The 15,625-nt window shown below is 45.4% G+C and overlaps 1 long non-coding RNA gene across 2 annotated transcripts; it reads left to right on the plus strand.

Moving 5' to 3' along the window:
- The first annotated feature begins 1,280 nt into the window (after positions 1 to 1,280).
- LOC141422410 (uncharacterized) lies at positions 1,281 to 6,649 on the plus strand. Of its 2 annotated transcripts, none has more exons than XR_012446953.1 (3): positions 1,281 to 1,401; positions 3,508 to 3,649; positions 6,412 to 6,649. It is a non-coding gene; the product is annotated as an uncharacterized lncRNA (long non-coding RNA). The 2 variants fall into 2 exon arrangements; XR_012446952.1 differs by having other exon boundaries at positions 3,508 to 3,615.
- The last annotated feature ends 8,976 nt before the right edge of the window (positions 6,650 to 15,625 follow it).

The following is a 15,625-nucleotide window of genomic DNA, read 5'->3' on the forward strand; positions in this document are numbered from 1 at the left end:
TGTGTGTCACCGCTGATATCCAAGTGTGGAGGCTGACACTTCTTTAACCAGTCCTCAAGCCCACCCTATCTTCAAGAGGAAGAAAAAAACCCACCCAGCTGTATGTATTCAAAGAGCTTGGTGTGACACAAGCGTCCTATGTTGTACTGCACCACTGCGGCCAGGGTTTAGGTAAGTGAAGGAAACAAGGTTACCTTGACAAAAGAGGAGGAAACATCTGATTGCGCATACCCAATTAGCAATGTCCCCCACCCCAGAGGCAAAGAATGACTCGATTATTTCCCCACACTGCTCAGTTAATATTCACCATTGCTTCAATGCAGCAGAATAGGGAGAGAATTAATGATCCGTTTCCCTGAGTCCAGCACAGGCTTACAGAGCAGCCCAGAAAATAAATTACCCAGACCTTCTGTGTGCTTACAGAATGTAGGGAAAATCCAACAAAGCTGTAATTCTCCTTGCTTTTAAGCCTCGGCACAAAAATACATCGTTTTCCATTTCAGTAGATTCCCCCAGGGCTTCGTGTTGGTGCTGACTGATTTTCTTCTTTTATCATTATCAATGGATGTATGTCGTTGGTCACTGAGCATTAATGATGCTTCAAGTGCTCTCCAGACCCACTTACAGAAAGCCAGGAGAAGTTAAATCTGGAAAAAGCATTCTAAAGCATGTTAGCACTTTGGCCTTAAAAGTGAAAATAATTATAGTAATTTATAATGTAATTCTGCTTAAGATTTCATTATATCATGATCTTGAGTTTCTTCTTTCAGTCTGTGTAACTATAAGAAATCTTAAAGCAATAAGGAGTCGGCAAATACAGCAGAAGAGAATTCTTGATGAGAAAAGTCTGCAACTATGTGTTTCTTCAAGGAAAAGAACAGAACAGGGCAAATCTACACTCCGAGGGTCACTCTCAATTTGATCATTAACTCATTTGCATGACTTGAATATACATCACCTACTTGTTTTATAGACCTGGGCTTCCTGCTCCAGAGTTCCTCCCTTCTCCATGGATGAAGGAATTTGACATTATTCTAGCTTGACTTCTTTATCCTAGACTTCTCCTTAATGGCAGCATTCCAAACTAATATTAAGAACTGTCACACAATGCCATTTAATAAATTATCTGAACCACTCATGGAAATAAAAAGGGACAAAGTAGCATTTTCCAAAATATTTCATTAGTATCCTTTTCTATACTTCACCTTATTTCAAAAAGTATTTGAGACACCCTGCAATTGTACATATAGTAAAAGAACTATTTTTAAGTATGAGAAGAAAGCAGGGGGAGCAATGGAAACATGGGGAAGAAAAGCAAGGTGAAACCTGGATGCCTGTGCTGGCCAACTTCTGCCACAAAAGGGCCACCTACCAGACAACAGCAAATCTCAGCAGCATACTGTAAGTGTAGCATTTCTGTCTTACTCACAAGCCTAGGAATCAGCTGCTGGTAACTCTTACTTCAGGCTCTCGTGGCCCTACTTCATGTGTTTCTTACCCTCCTGGGACCAGGGGCCAGCTGGGGCATATTTTCCTCTTGGTGATGACAGAAGCACAGGTTAGCAAATGAACATGCATGATTTTTCATAAGACCTCAGCTCAGAATTGGTAACTATCATTTCCACTTTCCAAGTCTTATGTAAGCTCTTCTCATGGGCAACCTTGAAACCAAACTCACATGAGGAAAGGGATTCTGGGAAATGTAGTTTCCAGCCTTAGATGCATATGGCCCCGTGGATGCTAATGGTGACGGTGGTGGTGGTGGTGGCGGCAATGGTAGTGGTGATAATGTTTATGATGGTGGAGGTAATGGTGTAGATTGTGGAGGTGATGGTGGTGGTGATGATAATGAGGGTATATGTTTTAATGGTTTTAAGCCATCAAGTTGATGGCAATTTTTTTGCAATAACTACATGTAACTAATGCAATCAATATAACTTTATTCCTTTCTCATTGCCTCTTCATGTATCATCGACTAGTGATTTTGATAAATTCTCCCTAATGATTATATTTTTGGTCATTTTTCTCTATCTTTAAAATATAAAAGTATAACTGTCACTACTTATCAGCACATGGAAGCCAATGATGAATTATTACCTTTCATAGTACAACATGACTCTCACTGCCATTTTAAGGCCCTCTGAGTTGGTACTGAACTCACCATCCTTACCTTCTGCCATGCTTGCTTCTCTGTCTCTCCCCATCCTTTATCTTAAACTGCAAAGCTCTCTGTGAGCTTCATGTCTACTTTTGCTGCCTATCACAAGACTTTGCCTTGTTGTGGTAGAATTTAAATCCTCAGCACATATTATCACAATCAAAATGTCTACCCCCGTGGTCCCCTCACTTGGTGGTGCTTCACATCTCATGCTTGTCACAGCTTCCTTCTGCACTTTGTGTTTCATGTACTGTGGTATTTAAAATATATATACCAATGAATACCTTTAATATTTTTAAATATCTATTTAAATGCCTATTTCTCTAGTTACCTAAGTCAGGAACAAAGCCAACCTTTGCCCCTTTTTACACAAGACCTGAAATTCCTTACACTTTATCTTTTCTTATGCTCCCACCTATGCTCTGATCTTTGCTAATTTAATTTTTTTAATTATTGCAGACCTAGATCAATATATCATCATTCTCTATTTAACAATTTAAGTTAAAAATTATTTAGGGTTTTCTCTTTTGTAGCCATTTTTATAACTTATTTATTCATTCAACAAATATCCACTGAGCTCAGAACTGGTGACACAATAGTAATCTGGACCCATCAGCACAGAAGGAACTGTGTAAGAGGCCATGGAGAGGGCCTGTCCACCCCAGGCAGTGACAATGCCAGTGTGAAGCCCACACTGAGAAGAGACCTTCTGGCTGTCTTCCTACCCTTTCTCTTTCCCACCTTCCCTGTCCGTTTGCATTCGTGCTGTTTTTGGCACAGGCCAGAGTCTCTGTATCTCGTGGCCTCTGTGGTCCTGAGTTAGGAGAGTTTTACTAGGTGAGGGCAGTCTTAGTCTCCGGAACCAGAACTCACACACACAGGATCCTGGCAAGGCAGGAATCCTGGAGCACTGGCACTGTAACACTCTGGGGACAGCCCGAATTTAGCAGCCTTTGGTCTCTGATGCTTGTTCCAGACAACCAGGGGCATCTGGGGCTGGGACTGGAAGAGTCCCGGGAGGGCGAAAGAAAAGTGGAGTACCTGTAACAGTGTCTGTAGGCCAAGGGGGTGGGGGGCGTGGTTAGCCTGTCCCCTGGCCATGGTGAGATGTATAGCTCTCCCTTAGACTGTAGCACACTCAAACAAGGGAGCAGGTGTGTGTGAGCGTGTGTGTGTGTGTGTGTGTGTGTGTTGTTGTTGTTGTTGTTGCCAGGAAGAAAATGAAGCTGTCCACCATCTCTGTCAGGAGTCAGGAGTCTCTGGGTTGGCCTGGAATGCTAACCAGAGCTCCACATCTGACAGCAGGTAGCCAACAGTAAGACTTGGACATCTTCATTGTCTGTTTGCAGCAGGAAGCCCAGCACACAGCCTGGTGGTCAGAACAGGCTGACGGGCCCTTCACAGACAGGACAGGCTCAGGCAGGCTCCTGGACCTGCTGTGCTCCTGCTTCTGGAAGGTAAAGATAATCAGACTACGTCATGGGACCGCAGGTGGGTTACACATGATAACGAGCAGAAGACACCAGCATAGACAGTATGCCTGAAAAGGGGAAGGCTCCCAGTCCCTTGTCTTTGTCACCTGGGTTGAATCCCAGCTAGCCCCCACATGCAAGGACTGATGGGTTTTCAGTCAATCAACTAGGTTTGCAGCACCTCAGCTCCTCAATTCTGAACCTGTGAACAGGAAACCTGAGTGGAGAGGTGTTTGCATTGGTCTCATGCAAACAACAATATTTGCTTGAGGTTTGCTCCTGAGTTAGGAATTTTTAACCTCACATAAATCAAACTGTAAAAAAATGGACAAAGGCTGAATTTCCTGCGCCAGGACCAAAATAGAAGCTGCCTGTGTCTCTCAAACAATTCCAATTATGTTTCTATAACCAAATCATGCTGAGATGAATAGCTGGGATATTTGTATTTAGGTCTTAAAGTATAATGTAAAATAAATGAAAACAGTCTGTCTTCTCTCCCTGACGTCGCCACTTTCCGCTTACAAAGGCCGTTTTGTGCCTGGGGCAGAATGCTGCTTAACTGCTTTTCCCCTTAGCTGTCTCCAGTTCTAAAGGATTAACAGAAAGCCCTGGGGGAACCAGTCCACGGCAAGGCTGAAAGGGAATCTTGTGAACTCTGTTTTCTGAGAAGCATAAACACTTGGAAGATTCCTAAGTCAGAATCTTTAACTGCAGAATCTTAGCATATTTTAACTAATGCTTTCACTAATTTGACAACGCATCCCGAGCAATTCCTATGAGTTACAAACTTAAGAGTATGATGGAAACAGCTAAGAGATTTGTTTTCTTTCCATCTCATAGAAAAGAAAGATAAGAAAGTGCTTGATTTACAGAAGGCAGAAGGAAACATGAGCTTGAGAGGTGATAAGCAAATGCTATTCATTTCGAGAAGCTGGGGAGACATCACTGAAAGAAGTGGGTTGGGGTTGGGCTTCAAAAGGTGATCGAGGTTTCTAAGGGAAACAGGTTGCTGCAGAGGCCACAAGAATTATGGTGAGGCTGATGTGGAAGTGGCAATAGGTGAGGGGTGGAAGTAGGTGATAAGAAGCTGGGACAATAGATTGAGGGCAAGAATGGAGCAGCTTGGAATAAGGAAGATAGAGCCTTATCTTACCGGAAGCTGGAAGCTTTTAAAGGCGGTGAACAAAAGGCTTGGCATGATGTCAGCCATGGCAAGAAGTCATTCATTCAATCGCTCAACAAATATTGACTAAAGTTCTCTGTGGAAGGATAAAGTCAAAGGCAACAAAACGGACAGGCTCCCGTCCCCACCCACAGTCTTGTGGGACAACAAGCATTAAGAAATAAACTTGTATATAAATGTATGTTGACCGTTGAAAGTGAGAACCGGGTCAGATAGGGACTTGGGGTGGTGTCCAAGGATAGAGGAAAGTCCTGACATATTGAGGTGCAACAGAGAGAGGAGGTAGCACTGAGAAGTTGACATTTAGAGTGGGTCCTTAGGGATCAGTGGGAATTGGAATGCAGGGTGTCTGTTGGGGTGGCATACCTTGGGAGCATTCCAAGTACAGAAAGACTAGGGTCAAAGACCTCCAGGTAAATGAAGAGGCCGGCAAGAGTAGAGAGTGGTAAAGGTGACTCTGCATTCATGGGGTGTTCTTGGAGCCCTGAAGGGCCTGTCACAATCACTCATGGAGAGAACCCACCATGTATGCATGACAAGGTCTGGGTCATTGTACGAGGTCACTAGGCTGCTGTATGGAGAGTGGGTCTGTCGGGGTAAGTTGTGAAGCCACCATGGTCCAAAGGAGACTTGGGCAGCTTGCAGAGAGCAGTCCTGGTGACCTGGGACAGAGCAAGTTGAGACCTACTTCAAAGGCAGAGCTCCCAGCCCTTGAGGCAGGGAGAGTTGGGAGCAGCAGAAGGGAAAGTCCAGGGTGGATCCATGTTTTGACTTAAGCTTGAGAAGGGGGTCATGCTTCCTGGAGATGGAAAGGCCTAAAGCCACTTTAATGCTTTGGGGATGGAGAAGAGACCAGGAAATAAGCTTGGGGTTTGGAGCAGGTGTTATGAACACCTTTAAGACCCCCAATGGAGTGGCGAAGCAGACAATTCACAACACAGTCGGGAGCTGAGGGAAAAAACAGATTACGTGGGAGGAGGGAGAGAGGAGACTGATAAGGCCATTGCCCATTTCTGACCCCTGTGCCTGGCATTTGCACACGCTGGATGCTCCAGGGAGGCCTTACGTGGTCACCTGCCTGGCTACCATGAAGCCTTGCCCTGTATGTCAATGTCAGTGTGTGGCTCAGGGTCATCCAAGAGGAAACCAGGGGGTTCTCTGCCTGACAGCCTTAGTAGCTGACCCTAAATGAGAGCCCTGGACAACTACATCCGCCTTCGTCACGGGGAGCTCAGCCTTGCCTGTCCTTCTGCATCCTTTGGACATGCCCCAATAGGCTCCAAATTGTCCCTTTGTTGATGTTACAAGTTCTAGTTGCATCCTGTGCTTTCCTTGCCCCAGAGTCTGTACCAAACTCTTTCCAAAGGGCCTTGGTTCCTTTCCATGGGAAATGGTATTTATAGACCAGAACTGGAATTCCAAGGGTGCTAAGGAACACTCGCTTGGTCATTGTTTCTGGGCCCTTTAATAAGGCTAAGAATTTATTTTTCATTCATATAAAACTCATCTTGATTCACACCACCAACTTCCAATCCAGGTGCAGAATATGGGCTTTCTACTCAAATGCATTCATCTCACATGTGTTTTCTTTCTCCCAGGCTGAACCCAAGTTCCTGGTGCCACCAGCATCATTTCTCCTTTGCTTACAACTAATCCACAAACAGTAGCCTCAGAATGAGATGCCAAAACTACCACCAAAAATCCAGATGCTGACAGTGTGTACGATCGTTAGCAGTTTTTGTTGATATACCACCAGGATGTCTGACTAGGGATGCAAATCAAATTCCTGTTTTGAAAGCACTTGAAATAGTTCCTCTTTGTGTGATTCTGACACCAAATGCCAAATGCAGACATTGTGAAATCTGTTACAGTTTGTTTCTCATTTTTATGGATAGTGTTAATTGGGATTCTGTTCTAAAATTATGTAACATATTTACATGGCTCCAAAGTCCAATTAGGAAAGAGGGCACATTCAGAGAATTTCAGATTCCCTACCTACTTCTTTCCTCTCTACCCTAGACCTTCCCTTTCTTTGGTGGACTTTCCAGGTTTTCAACAGCATACTTCTATCATACACCTACTCCTCGTCCCTTTCTTAGATGCATCCTGCTTCCTCCTCCATGTTCTCATCTCATTTTATCACCCATTTGTAGTCTATGGATACCTTTTTTCCCCAAGTTTAATACTCCGGGAAATTACTTTATTTAACCAGTCACCTATTCATGGAAATTGGTGGTACCTAGTCTTCCGTTATTACAAATGAGGTTCCAATAAGTTATCTAGCTCATACATATTTTTTTGCTAGCAGCACATTTTTTGAACACCTTCTACTTTTCAGGCCTTCATGATATACTAGTAGAGAAAAAAAAAAAACCAAAACCTGTTGCTATGACCTAAATGTTTGGGTCCCATTCCCCTAGAAATTCATGTTGAAATCTTACCCCCCAATGTGATGGCATTAGGATTGGGCCTTTGGGAGGTGATCAAGTAATGAGGGCAGGGAGCTCATGAGTCAGATTAGTGTGCTTATAAAAGAGGCTCCAGGGAGCTCCTTCAGCCTTCCACTGTTTAAGAACCCAGCGAGGAGAAGCCATGGATGACCTGGGAAGCAGCCCTCACCAGACAATCTGCTGGTGTCCTGATCTTAAACTTCCAGCATCCAGTACCATGGGACGTGAGTTTGTGTTGTCAGTCAGCTACCTGATTTTTACTATTTCATTACAGAAGCCTGAGCAAGACACATGCCCTGGAGGAGCTGACGTTCAACTGGGGTTGGATGAAGAAGGGCGATTAGAGGACATAGAATCTGCCAGGACATGGGAGGGTCTGTGAGGAGAAGCACAGCTCAGTAAAGGAGATGGGAGGTGTGAGAGAGTTCCCTTCTGTGCAGATCAGGCCTTTCGGGTAACAGGACCTGGAGCAGTGAGGCCTGAGGGAGAGGAACACAGGTAAAGAGGGGCACGCCCAAACAGGACACAGGGGGCCGGGCGCTGGAACCCAGCAAGTGGGGAAGTGCAGAGGTGTGGGCAGAGACACGGCTGGGACCAGATCCCCGTGTGCATGTGTGCTAGGTACCCCGAGTTCCAGACACCAAGATACAATGATGCCAGGGGACTCCTCATGGGCTGTGGCACCCGTGTCTAAGTATCTCGTTTACAGGACCACACTGTAGCAGCTCCCTTGTGCCGCTGAAACCCAGAGCCCATCCCCACCATCTGTGGCCCTGGTCCTCTGCTGGGCACAGGCCAAAGTGATATGCAATCCCTGTGGGACATCTAAGAAGGCCGCCCTGGGAACCACTGGAGAAGCTTGGGAGTGGGGAAGCATTGAAGATCCTGAACCCCACTCCCATGTGGCCCTGAGGTGTTTGCTCCTCCAGTGTCAACCTGTGCCTCCCACTCCTAAAGAACCCCCCTTCAGCTTGTAGCCAGGTTGGAGCAATTATCTTGGCTTACATCATGAATTCCTTTAGGTGATTAAAAGTAATTACCACCAACTCCCACACTGTAGCCCTGGGTGTAAGCACTGCCTACCTGATAGGCTCCCGGTCCCAGGTCTCTGACACCCATGCACACACTTTGCCTTGGTTCCCACATATAGGTCAGAGAAGACATCTCGGATACCAGGTAAGAGGGAAAGAAAGAATTCAGCTGAGGAGAGAAAGTGAAATAAATCAGAGGGTTCTCTGACCTTCGAACCCACTTAGCCTATTTCCAAAGGATGAAGATTATACCAGTGTCTGTGTGCTAGCATGACCATTTAGATTAAATACTAATTGTTCATACCACAGAAGAGCACCCAATGCATACCATTTGCAGAAAAAGTGTTAGCTGACCCAGTTCTTTTACCATTATTATCGACATGACCATCTTAGTCTGTTTTTATTGCTTTAACAAGTGCTACAAGCTGGGCAACTTACAAACAACAGAAATTTATTTCCCACAGTTCTGGTGGCTGGAAATCCAGGGTCAAGGCACTGACAAATTCAGAGGCTAGCAAGGGTTGCTTCCTGCTTCATAGATGACACCTTGTCACAGTGCCATCCATGACAGGAGAGACAAACTCAGGTCTCTTCAGTAGCTTTAATCCCACTCATGAGAACTTGACCTTCAGGACCTAGTCACTGGCCAAAGGCCCGAACTCTGAATTCCATGTAGCACTCTGTAAGCCCTGGTCACAGTCCTGGGTCCCCATTGGAGCAAAGCTGTTCTGCACTGGGAGAAAGAAGTAATGGTCTGCTCCCACTCCTTGCTTCAGGCCCATCGCCTAGCACGGAGCCCAGTAAACTTGATAGATGAATGCAGACGAACTGGGAGGGAAGGGAAGATGCAGAAAAGGGGCAATGACAGACCTGAGCTTGAGTGCAGGGGTGTATGCAAAGAGGGAGGAGATGTTTATTATCTCTGGACCAGGGCTGGCAGGTCCTGAGGGAGAGGCTGGTCTTTGTTCAGGCTCTTCTCTACATGGGTGGTAGGGGCAGCTGCACCCCTGAGGGCTGCATGGGGGTGGGCACCCTGCTTCCAAGGAGGGAAGGTTGCCCCACCTGAGAGGGAGGAAGAACAGGTAGAGGAAGGCAGTGGGCAGAGGCAGGGATGGCAGGTGAGGGGAGTCAGGTCCAGACAAAAAAAGGATTGCACAGGGTGGGTCTCCAGGACCTGAGAGCACCAGGATGTCTCTGTTCTATTTCTGTACCACGTCACACAAGATCCTTCCAGAAAAGTCTGTCTGCACTCACTAGTAGGTGGCCTAATTGGCTTCAGCTTAGGGAGTAGGTGAGGGAGGGATTAAGAAGTGGCTGAGCCCCGTGTTGGGACCAGGATGAAGAGCCATGTGGCTTTACTGCTCAAAGGTGGACACAGCAAGGCGGCCTTCTAGTGGGCATTGCAGAATGTCAGTTTACAAAACATCACCAATATCTATAGTGGTGTCTTCCTGGCAGCTTAGGCAAACCTGCCCATTCAATAAATTTAATCCAAAAGCAGGCAGCAGAATCTAAATTATGTTTTACCTTTCTTATTATCTTTCCAATGTCACTTCCTTCTAGTAACTAAATGATTTTGGTTTTACAAATGACCAAAAACTGGCCAAAAAATTGCATCTTCTACCTCAGTAGCCCTCAGTTGTCCCTGTGTACCCGAAGCATGGAGCACCAGGGGAGTTTTCAAAAGCTGCCAGTCGGTGCCCAGGCTTCCTCCCGAGATCCAGAGCCAGCTCACCAGGTGCACAGTCTTCCTTCCCCGAGATCTAGGACCAGGTTACTGGGGCTGGAGCAGCTGTGCTTCTACAAAGCTCCTTTGTGCTTCAAAAGGGCAACCGTTGTGGAGAACTGCCACAACTTGGTGCTTAAGCTAATGCCACTTTGGCCAAGCCTTACAGATTGTGTCCTGCCCAGACACCTCTACTGAAGCAAGCTCCTGGACCACTAGATGGCCCCTCAAGGTGGCTAACACAGAAGACCATGTTTGGAGTTCAGTAAGATTTTAACCCAGTAATAGAGTTTTCTGTTACCTAACTGCATTTGACTGTCTTAGTCCACTTTCTGTGACTGTAATACAATATCATACACTGGATAATTTATAAAAAGTTTGAGTGGCTTACAGTTCTGGAGGCTGGGAAGTCCAAGGTGTGTCCAGGGGCCCTATCTGCTAGAGTTCTTATGGCATCGTCCTCTGATGGCTGCACCACATGGCAAGAGAACAAGACAGAGAGAGGGGACTAGACTTGCTTTTATAGCAAACCTACTCTGGAGATAACAAAGCTGCTTTCACAATACCAGCATGGATCCACTCCCAAGGGCAGAGCGTACATGACCCAATCACCTCCCAAATGTCCCTCCTCTCGACACTGTCACCCTAGGGACTCAGTTTCTTTTCCAAAACATGAATTTTGGGGGTCACATTCAAACCATAGAATCACAATCTTGAAAATGGGTGACATGTGATCGACCCATAACAGGGATGTGAGGTAGAAATTCTGAATAAGAGCGGGTCCATGGCCACAGTAGCTGTTTATAGGCTTTTCTATGCCATTCTGAGTAACTCAGTTTTCTTTTCTTTTGCCATTCAAATCCAAAGCTGTGACTCCTCTGAAATATAGAAGGTCACCTCCTTTTCTTCTTCCCAAGTATCATGTCTCTACTATTTTGATATAAGCTGTAGACTCTGACTTCTTAAGACCTATCAAATAACTTGTATTCATGTTTTAAAAAATTGATCTTCTTTTGAGAGAACTTGCCACTAAGAATCCTGTTTCTGCAGAGGGGGATAAAGTTTTCTGCTTAGTACCAAATTGTTTTGGCCATGATTGGATTTCAGTGTGAAAAATTGGGGCAGGCTGTCCAAGGTGAGGTTAGAAGAGAGGAAAGGAGAATCTGTAGAACCCACATAATTGTGAGATAGTCACCAAATGTCCCCCAGCCTCGTGCTCCCATATTTGATAAAGGGGGTATTAGAGTGGGTGACTATGAGTACTGTCCAGCCCAGATCTTCCAGCCTGCTGTCTCAGGACTCCAGGGACCTGAGGACAAGACAGAGCTGGGCCTGGGTGCAGAAAAGGGAGGCTGGACTTGGATTCAGCTCAGAGCGAGTTGCTGTCGGGTGAGTGGGTAATGTTTATGAATAGGAACTGAGCATTTAGTACAGGGCAGGCACTGTCCTAAACCCATTCAGACAAAAGAGATCTTACACTTAAGCCTTCTCTCTGCTTATAGAATGAAAGACTTAAGCATAATAAGGAATTTCCAAGCAAAGCAAGTACAACTGTTGTCTGGGGGCTGGGGACAGTCCCCCTACAATCACCACAGAGGGTGGTGACTATGTCGATCCATCTGTGTGCACATATATGTGATCTGTAAGTATCATATCATGCGTGCGTGTTATTTCATACATGTTGCGGTATAGCTTAGCATACAGCTCCTTCTCCAGAGCTAGCTCTGTGGAGTGGTGGGACTGTACTCCAGGAGATGCTGTTGGCAGCTCCCAGAAATGCCTGGGAGCTGATCCCGAGGTATCAGCTGTGTGTAATGGCACACAGCTGATCACCAGTTTATTATCAGCTCAATCTTGGGAATCAGCCTAGGATGCATTCAAATGCTAGAAATGTCACAGCATCCATGGCCAGGTTTTAGGCAAGAAAATGAACATTTCTTCCAGAAACTTAGGGGAAGGCCTTGTCTCTACCAAACAATGTCCAAACCCATGGAGCAACTGGACAATTGTAATGTGCTGACAATTTTCAAGTCAGCACATTACATGAAATTTCTTAATCCACCTCCTCATTAACATGTATAAAATTGTTCCGTAATCTTTAAACTTGGAAATCCACCTTATTGTTTGCACCAGGAACTCAGTAAGAATTTTTTGGAACCTACTCAAGAAATAGTAATTGGACACTGCTTTGGCTAGCATAAATGTTACAATGGCTGAATATATGAAATCAGACTACTAAAAGGTTCAGTTGTTTCATTCAATAAATAGTCACTGAACACTGAGTCTGTGTGAAAGCCTGTGCCAGACCCAAAGGATGGGATTGAGAACAACCAGCAGGGTACTGTCCCACTGTGCTCCCCACATATACTGGGTGCTTTATCAACAGCCTGCCCCTGTCCTGGCGTAACGACCATTGCTATTAATCTTTATAAGGAAGCCCCACAGAAACTGTCACAAGAACGCTCTTCCTTCTGATGTTCCAACTCTGACTCTGTGTTCTGCCCACAGTGAACCTACTTGTAGAATGAATGTAAATCTGATGCATGCACATTGTTGTCACAAGGAATATTTTCCTGAGCCATTATCAGTAGAGAATGAGCTCAGAGTTGTCTTGCCCAGCCCCAGCTCTGCCTGTCCTCGGACGAGCAGGATCAGTATGAGGCTGCTTGATGCCATTACAGCACCTGAGTCCTGAGTCTGAGAAAAACCACTGGCTTCCAACAAGCTTGGGTGCACAGCCCTGTGCTCACTGCTCCTATCTGTTGACAAATGGACCCAGAAAAATTGCGCCACAAAGCATGAGACCATAAATCAACCACCATCTTCATGCTGTAAGAATCACAGTTATTAGATGTAATCCATATATTATCTGGTCCTCCGCCCCTGGGAGATTTGGTTGGACTTACTGCAAAGCCCAGCTGCCCAGCCTGTGGCAGGCCGAGCATCTCCATGTTGCCCAGGTGCTCCCGCCACCATGTCCCCATCTCCCATGCTCCTGATAGCTTGTGGGTGACCACTAGGGGACACTGAGGCACAGGACTCCACTTCTTCGCTCTTTCCCTCAGGAAAGCCCTTGTGTGGCTTTTGTCAAAACCACACAAGCAGACACCCGACCGTCTTGCCTGTTTTGACACTGCTTCCTTCTGTCTTTTTTTTTCTTACCCACTTCCTCTTCTGTGCCCAAGCAGTGCCCCACTTGATTCTGGACCATAGATTAATGTCTGCTCATTTCCTTAATCAATGTATTAATGAAATTTCTCTAAACAGCTTTTCTGGGAAAGAATGGAAGGGATGGAAGTTACCAGATGTGTGCAAAGATAAAGGAGTGCAAGAGAACACACGACTCTGGTGAATTAGAACAAATGTCCCCAAAGAAGTGGACTTGCTCCAAGGAGCAGGAGAGAATTATCTCCCAAGAGTTTTAAAATACACAATTTTTCCTTTCAACCTGGTTGGGGAAACCAGACAGCTACAGAAAGAGAATATCATCCTGAGGTCAGTGAAAATTGCTTTTGGTGGAAAAGCTATTACCAAATTTTAAAACACAATAAAAGAGTTTAATAAGGTGTCCAGTTACAAAATAAATCTATAAAAATCAATCGCTTTGTTTCACACCAATAATAATCTGGAAGAAAATGTAATGAGAGGAAAATTCCACACACACTCATAACAATAAATACAAACTGCCCAGAGACAGTCCTCATGAGGTATGCAAAGTCCTGGATGAACCTTCACAATTTATACGCAGAGAAAATACATATCACATCCCATAAGAGGAACAATTGGTGCTGTAGTTTGTGCTGTCCCTGCTGTAGTTCTCATTGCACTTGTATTAATTGCTCTGTGTCTGTATTCCCTACTATGCTATAAACTGAATGATGGCAAAGACTCCCTGTTTCCCTTCCTTGCTGTGTTCTAGTACATATCCTGGTACCCAGCAGGTGCTCGATAAATATTGGTTGGATTAATGAGTGAAGATGAAGATGACCACAAATCTAAGTTGTCATAAAGGGACCTCCAAGAGGATCCAAGATTAAGCTCTAAAATGCAAAACAATGGCTTCGAAGCACAATGGTTCGAAGACAAATGGAGCCTTAACAAGAAGTGTAAATCTTATCACATTCAGGCATCATTGCTGGCCTTGGGTAGAGGTGTCAAAGAATGCTTCCAAGAAAATTAAATTACACTCCTGTAAAGCTAGAAATCCCCTATGACTTTTCCTAGCAGTGCTAGGGAGCAGTGAGGCTCCTTGACAAGACCCAGAGACTTCCTGGAGAGCAGCAATGCCACCAGGACTTCCAGTGTTGAATAACGAAAAATGTAATGGGAGGAAATGCTTGCTATTTGAAACCAAGCTAACTGGAAAACTACAGCCCTTCCTGCCTTCTTAGTGGGATACTGAGTCTTCCATCTGCAAAGACAAGCCCAGAGCCCAGTTTGGGAGGAGAAGGAGAGAGAGATTGAAAGAGAGAGGGAGAGAGAGAGAGATCGAGATACACAGAAAGGGGTTATTCTACATTTGCTGCGAGGAGGGAGATAGTATGAGCAGAGAAGAAAGCCAGAGAGCAAACAAGATGGCAGACATGGGAGCCCACATTGGTGAGAAGGAGGCATTGAAATGACAAGAGGATTGCTTGGTGAAACTTGCAAGGAAGTTCAGAGAAAGCACAATCTGATCCAAGGCCACCTCAACGGCAGGTCTCAACCACACAGATGGTAACCGGCTTGCCACACTCCAGGAAGGACAGACCACCCTTGGAGCTCAGAAACCCAAAGCATTTTCAACCTGGAATTTGTCCATAAGTTAAAAAAAGACAAATGAGAGTGGGAACACAGCAAATAACAACTGAACGAGAGAATTTAGATGTTTGAACGAAAATGAGATAGCCAAGGGAAAAGATGGTCAAGTGCACCTCTGGAGGAGGACTGCGCGGGAGGACTTATTTGTTAAGACTCCGGAGGGCAAAGTTGGGGTCAAAGACAGACACGCCAGGGAAAAATGAGTTGGCCCAATATACAGGGAACACTTTTGGCACTTAGAGCAGAGTATAATAGGAAAGGGAGGTTGGGGGACAGCAGAGGTGAGAACACAACTTCCAGTGTCCATGCAGAGAGGAGATGCATGGAGTGCTTCCATGGATCATTGATTCAGCTTCCCCAAGGGTCTCAGCCTGAATGCCTCCCCAGAATTCCCCAAAAGAAACAAATGTCCTCGTGTGCAGAAGGCAGCTCTTACAGCAGTAATGCTTGAATACTGGAGGGTATTTCTGGCATAAAAACGGACACCCTTGAGTAAACTTGGGGACAGGCAAACAAGATCCTTACTGAGTATCAGATGGGCTCCTATTCAGGGGAGAGGTTTCCAGAACATCTGCTTTCCAAAGATCCTGCCTCAATGTCACAGAATGGAGAAAACATAGGTCCTCCCCTTAGCAGGACAACCCCCAAAGTTCTCAGGCATGCCTAAGGAGCATGTGTGCTGAATGCCCTTGGGAGGTTCCGTAGAAGGACTGTAGGAGCAAAAAGCCTGAGTAGACTTCAAAATGGAAGGTGACAATAGACATATTATGACCCGCTGTAGGAAATGCCTGTCTCTTCCAATGTA

This window comes from Castor canadensis, chromosome 4 (assembly GCF_047511655.1).
Source record: "Castor canadensis chromosome 4, mCasCan1.hap1v2, whole genome shotgun sequence".
Lineage (NCBI taxonomy): Eukaryota > Metazoa > Chordata > Mammalia > Rodentia > Castoridae > Castor > Castor canadensis.